General features: G+C 43.1%; 1 pseudogene; it reads left to right on the top strand.

The window, feature by feature from the left end:
* Window positions 1-401: 401 nt before the first annotated feature.
* On the top strand, window positions 402-5,220 carry LOC134407647 (NXPE family member 1-like; annotated as a pseudogene).
* Window positions 5,221-5,606: the final 386 nt, after the last annotated feature.

Raw genomic sequence — 5,606 nt, 5'->3', positions numbered from 1 at the left:
TGATCATCCTCATTGCCCTCCTCTGAACTCCTCCAGCTTGTCTGCATCTTTCCAGAATTGTGGTTCTCCTTTCTGCTCCCTCTTCTGCTCCCTGCCCACCAAAATACCCTTTCTGACCTCTCCAAGGTCATCTGAGGCCACATTCTTTACTTTGGAAAGCAGTTGCCATGGTTCTCCACTGCAAATGGGTGGTGTAGGGGTGGTGTTGGGGATTGGATCTTGGAGACCCCCTTGTGAAGCTTTAGCAGTGTCTTCTGCTTCAGGAGGGGAAATCCAAAAAAGAAACCCCTTTGATCCCTGGGATGTTCTCCAGGGATCATAGGGTTGCTACCTTATTCAGATAAATTTTAAAGTATTTACATTTTAACAAGATTATTTCACTCAAAGATAGCCAGAGCAGAATGAAAGATGGCAATGCGTGGCATACTTGGATACGACTGGGAGAAAAGGAGGAAGAAGTAAAAAGCATCCTTACAAAACTGGACCAGCTGATGCCCAATGTCACCTTCACCCATACGCAAGGCACCACAAGTGCCAAGAACAGCAAGGCCACCATATTAAACCACAAAGACTCTTATTGTGTTGGAGACCACTTGATGGTTCGGCTGGATTTGTATGACTACTTAGGAAAGAAGAAGGAGTACGGAGGGGATTTCATACGAGCAAGGATCTATTCATCGAGTCTAAAGGCCGGAGCTTCTGGGCATATCAAGGACTATAGCAACGGGACGTACCTAGTCAATTTCACTCTATTTTGGGAGGGCGATGCCAGAGTTTCTCTCCTGCTGATCCACTCCAGTGAAGCAGTTTCAGCACTGTGGGCAGCGAGGAAGAAAGGCTATGCAAAAATAGCTTTCACAGGCACATTTTTAAATGGAAAATCAACTGTGTTCACCCAATGTGGATTTTACATAACCACAAAGGATGAGCTCTGTGAGTATCTAGATGAACGAGACCAGGAGGGCTTCTACTGCGTGAAACCAAAGAACGTGTCATGTAAAGCATTCATCTTCCTGAAGTCCCACAACACAGCCATGTCGTATCTCACAGACTTGGAACGGAGCCTTGTGAAGAGGTATTTATTCTACTGTATAACTTTGGGACAGAGTTGAGTTGTGCATTTGCTCTGTTCAGCTCCAGAATAACCAGAAGGCCTGTGAACAAAAGGAACCCAAAAAGCGACCACCGTAGAAACAAAATAAACCCAATGAATTTTTGGTTCCTTTTGTTCACATTTTCACCACCACTGCCTCCCTTACTATAGTTAATCAGAAGGCCTGACATAACTCCTGTGGTTCACGAGTACTAACAAGAATGTTCTCAGACATTACTTGAGAACAAAATCAGAATGGGAATGCCTTGAGCACTGTCCTCCCCAGCGCTGGATACACGTTTCTTCCCTTGTTCTTCTGCCATCAGACCTAAGGAAGTTTCCTTCTGTAATCATAAATCAGTGGCGTTGTGGTGTCATGATTTGTCCTGTGAGCTTTGTCTCCATCTTCATTCCTGTGGTTTTGTGGGCAGAAGGACTGCAAATAGGTGAAGGCAACCCATCCCCTGACATTACACCTCTCACAGCTTCACAAGCCTGGCTTGGTTCAAAATGGGATGAGACTTCGAATTGTGTGTATGTGTGGGTCATATTTCAAACTGTTCCAACAAATCCGATCTTCCTTCAACTTGTTTCAAAGTAGGTCTCCTTTTTCAATTTCCATCTTTAAAATGAATATCTTTAAAAATAAAAAATGCTTACAAAAAAGATAGGAACTGCTAAAAAAACGGAAGAAAAATATTATAAGTAAAACCCATGATAGTTCTGCTGTGTTGCACAGTGCACTGCCACTCCTTAGGATGTGGGTTTTCGAACTTCGGCTTGTGCAAACAGTATTGAGGGTTTGAGCAATGACATTCTCAATGGACATCACACCTGCAACAAGCCCCATTAATCCTTAAATCCTCTGGCTGGCCCTGCAAAACTGACTACCGGGGGCAGAGCACCAAAAACATTTCTCACCCAGAGCGCTATTTAACCTTGGGCTGGCCCTGAATGAAACTAAAACTTCTTGCAAAAGTATAAACATAGCAGCTGTTTAATGAGGGGGAAAAACAGCCTCCATGTGAACATTAAGCCCAACACAGCACCAGTTCGAATTATATACAAAATACTGAGTTGCAGAATGTTGGTGCAGGACTGTTGGGAGTTGCAGAGAGTCAGAGACCCTTTCCAGTTACTTTTAAAGGTGGCATTTCTGGAGAGATTCTAAAAGAATGGCCACATCACTGGAGAACTGTGGTTTGGGTGTTCAGTTTGTGAAATGCGTTATATCATTATATATTTAAGAAAGGTTTATCCCAGCTTTTTCACTCCATTAAAAGAGTTGGACAAAACAGCTTACAGAATTTAAAAATGACTAATAAAACACATTAACAAGCTAAAAGCAGCAGCAAACACACGCAAGCACACGCACACATAACAAAAAGCCAGTAAATAAATTTAAGCAAGAGAAGAGTCACATGCTCATTTAAAGAAAGAAGTCTTCTCTTGCTGGCAGAACACATATAGAGGAAGATGAATTAACCTCTTGGGCTAAGGAAGTTCCCATTTGGGCAGTGCCCCCAAGAAAGACTTCCTGACATAGGTGTGTACACAGGGTGTGCCGGGTGTGCCCAGGCACACCCTAATGTCTCAAGCAATAAGCATCTCCTCCATCCACCCCTCCCTGCAGTGGCCCTCCCACAGCCAGGCAAGCCAAATGCATAGTAGGGCATCAGTGTCTATTGTGTTTAATAAATGAATGAATGAATGAATAAAAATATGTCCTTTATGACTGAGTATTCAATAAATGTTCAGATTCCCTGGGTGCGCACCCTAATGAAATGTGCTGTGCATGCCTATGCTTCCCATGCATTGCCGACAACCATGCCTATGAATGCAATGGCACACTCAAGAAGAGTAGAGCAGCTGGTCTGCAGGTACACACAGAAGCTAGTTTGAATTCAGTTTACCCAGTTTCCTACCAGGTTCACACTATTATGTTCTCTTGCTCCACATCTGGAACACTCTGGAATCTTTCTTGGGCCATTTCCATGCAGTTTCCCACCTGCTTCCAGTAAGAGCATAGGACTCGTCTTGCTAAATCAGAGCAAGATGCTTCCATTTCCAATTAATGCCACTTAGTTGTGAGAATTAGATGTGATAAAATCAGTAGCACTCTTGCCGTTTGTTGCTTTGAGCTCATTTAACTCAATGGCCATGTTTTCTCTGTTTTGAAGGTCCAACATTGGAGTTGAGATCCCTCACACATTTGGGGACATTCGTGTTGTGCCCTGTGAAAGTGATTTGGATTTTCTGTTTTTTACCCCCAACGATATTGGTGGCATCTGGCCTATGGTGCTTCCAGACGGAGGGCTCCAAGAATTATCAGATAAAAAGGCTGCTAAATGCTATTCTTTCTTGCCTTCCTGAATGGATTTTTTCCAAGGAAGAAAAATCATGGGAGAAGTGATGGGAAAACATGAGAGGGCTACAAGCTGAAGATGTCTTCATTCTGGACCACTGTAAAATTTAGTGAACAGGATGATCCTGCTCTAAAAGCCAAGTCTGGAAGCACCCAAGGACAGCCTATTAATATTCTCCTCCTTCCCTCCATCCTGTCCCTGCTTGGGAAAACAGACAAGAATGATTGTGCTGAAATCCTTGTTCCTCCAACCTTTGAGATTACAGAGTCTTCAAATTCTCTCTTTGTCATTGGATGTTCGAGGTGTTCTGCTGGATTCAATTCTTTCTTGATCATTCTACTTCCTGTGAGCTATTCTGAGAGTTCTTGGAGTAGAAGAAAGTTTCCAAACAATTGTAAAATGAAATTAATATACTGGTGCTGTTCCATTGTAGGACATTTCCATAAAATGGCTCCTCCTTCAGAATCGGCACACAGTTATTCATGGGAGAATTAATTGCCTATTAAATGTTATCTGTAAGGTGGCTACTTTTCTACTTCCTGGCACTTTGGGGTTCCCACTGATTGTCCATGGGCACCTTCTTTTCAATGCTGCTTCTCACACAATGCCACAGTCACAGATTTTGTTGCCATCTGCTTTTTATTTGTTCCCTTTCGCCAGGCAACAAGACGATGTCAAACGAGAGATGCAGGTTTAGGATAAATTCCCCATTTCCCAGTGGCTTTGCATTACAGAACCAATGGCACCCCGTTTTCTGCAATATGGCCAACTTGAACACGGATCGGATTCACACCTGCTTGAAAGGAAAGATACTTTATCTCTTTGGAGACTCAACGGTACGGCAGTGGATAGAATATCTAACAAGGACTGCAAGAAGTATGTATCTGCTAGGTTCCTGATATCCAGAACCCTTTCTGTGCCCTAAACATAATCCTTTCAGTCTTTTTGTAATGAATTTGTTTGATCCCACGTGGCTCTAGTGTGGACATGTGTTGTAATCAATCTGGTATGATGGGAATGAAATGCTAATCAGGGAGGAGAAAGAAATCTACCCCAGGAGCAGATGGATGCCTTTGCATGTCTCTCCATAAAATGGACAATCATGTTTGATCCAAGCCCATAAATCAACAATTTAGTAGACTTTTATCTGCAACTAGTAACCCAGTCATTTTTAGAGGATAGTAATCAAAACACTGTATTGATTTTGTGTCTATTCCTACCTTAGCATTTAAATATCTTGACATCCATGGAACTGGGACGGACCCAAATCTGATTGCTGTGGACATGGACTGAAACATTCAATTCCAATGGAAAAAACACAACCACCCATTCATCACTGTCCATGACTATAAGACAAGAGATCACAACTACATTGCTCGGGAGATCGACAACATTGCAGGCGACAAAAACACGGTTCTTGTCATTGCCTTGGGCCAGCACTTCCGTCCCTTCCCCATTGAGCTCTTCATCCGAAGGGTGATTAACATTCGGGGAGCCATCCAGCGCCTTCTCCTGAGAAGTCCAGACACACGAGTCATCGTCAAGGGAGAGAATATCCGGGAGTTGAACGTAGACCAGGAGCGATTTAGTGACTTCCATGGCTATGCCCAATATCTTGCAGCAAAGGATGTGTTTTGGGATATGGATGTGAGTTTCATTGATGCCTGGGACATGACAATTGCCTACACCACACCCACTGTTCATCCATTGGATAATGTGGTTGGCAATCAAATTAATATGTTCTTAAATTGTATAAGTTAATGTGATAAAGCAAACCCAATAGGAATACTCTCTTCATACAAAGACTGATATTTTGAATAGGTAAGTAAATGTGTGAACTACTGAAACAGGGTGGCCTAAAGGGTTACTGCAAATGCACTACTAATAGCAGAATTTTCAAAAAAAGGAGACCTACAATGTTGTCTTCCTACAGCATTTCTGTTTTCTCTCTCCTGCATAAGGTCCCCAGATTTCAGCCTCTTTCCACTTCCCATTTTCTTTCTGGAAAAAAAATAATGAACTGGACGTCCAGCATTAGGGGTGTGCATGGACCCCCTGCTCCGCTTCTCTTCCAGATCCATGATTTGCGGATCAGGCCACTTCGCTCCGTCCCCACTCCGCCTATGTCCACTCCGCTCCGCTGCGGA

Source organism: Elgaria multicarinata, chromosome 12 (genome assembly GCF_023053635.1).
Source record: "Elgaria multicarinata webbii isolate HBS135686 ecotype San Diego chromosome 12, rElgMul1.1.pri, whole genome shotgun sequence".
In the NCBI taxonomy this organism is placed as follows: Eukaryota; Metazoa; Chordata; class Lepidosauria; order Squamata; family Anguidae; genus Elgaria; species Elgaria multicarinata.
This window is presented reverse-complemented; position numbering and strand designations above follow the sequence as displayed.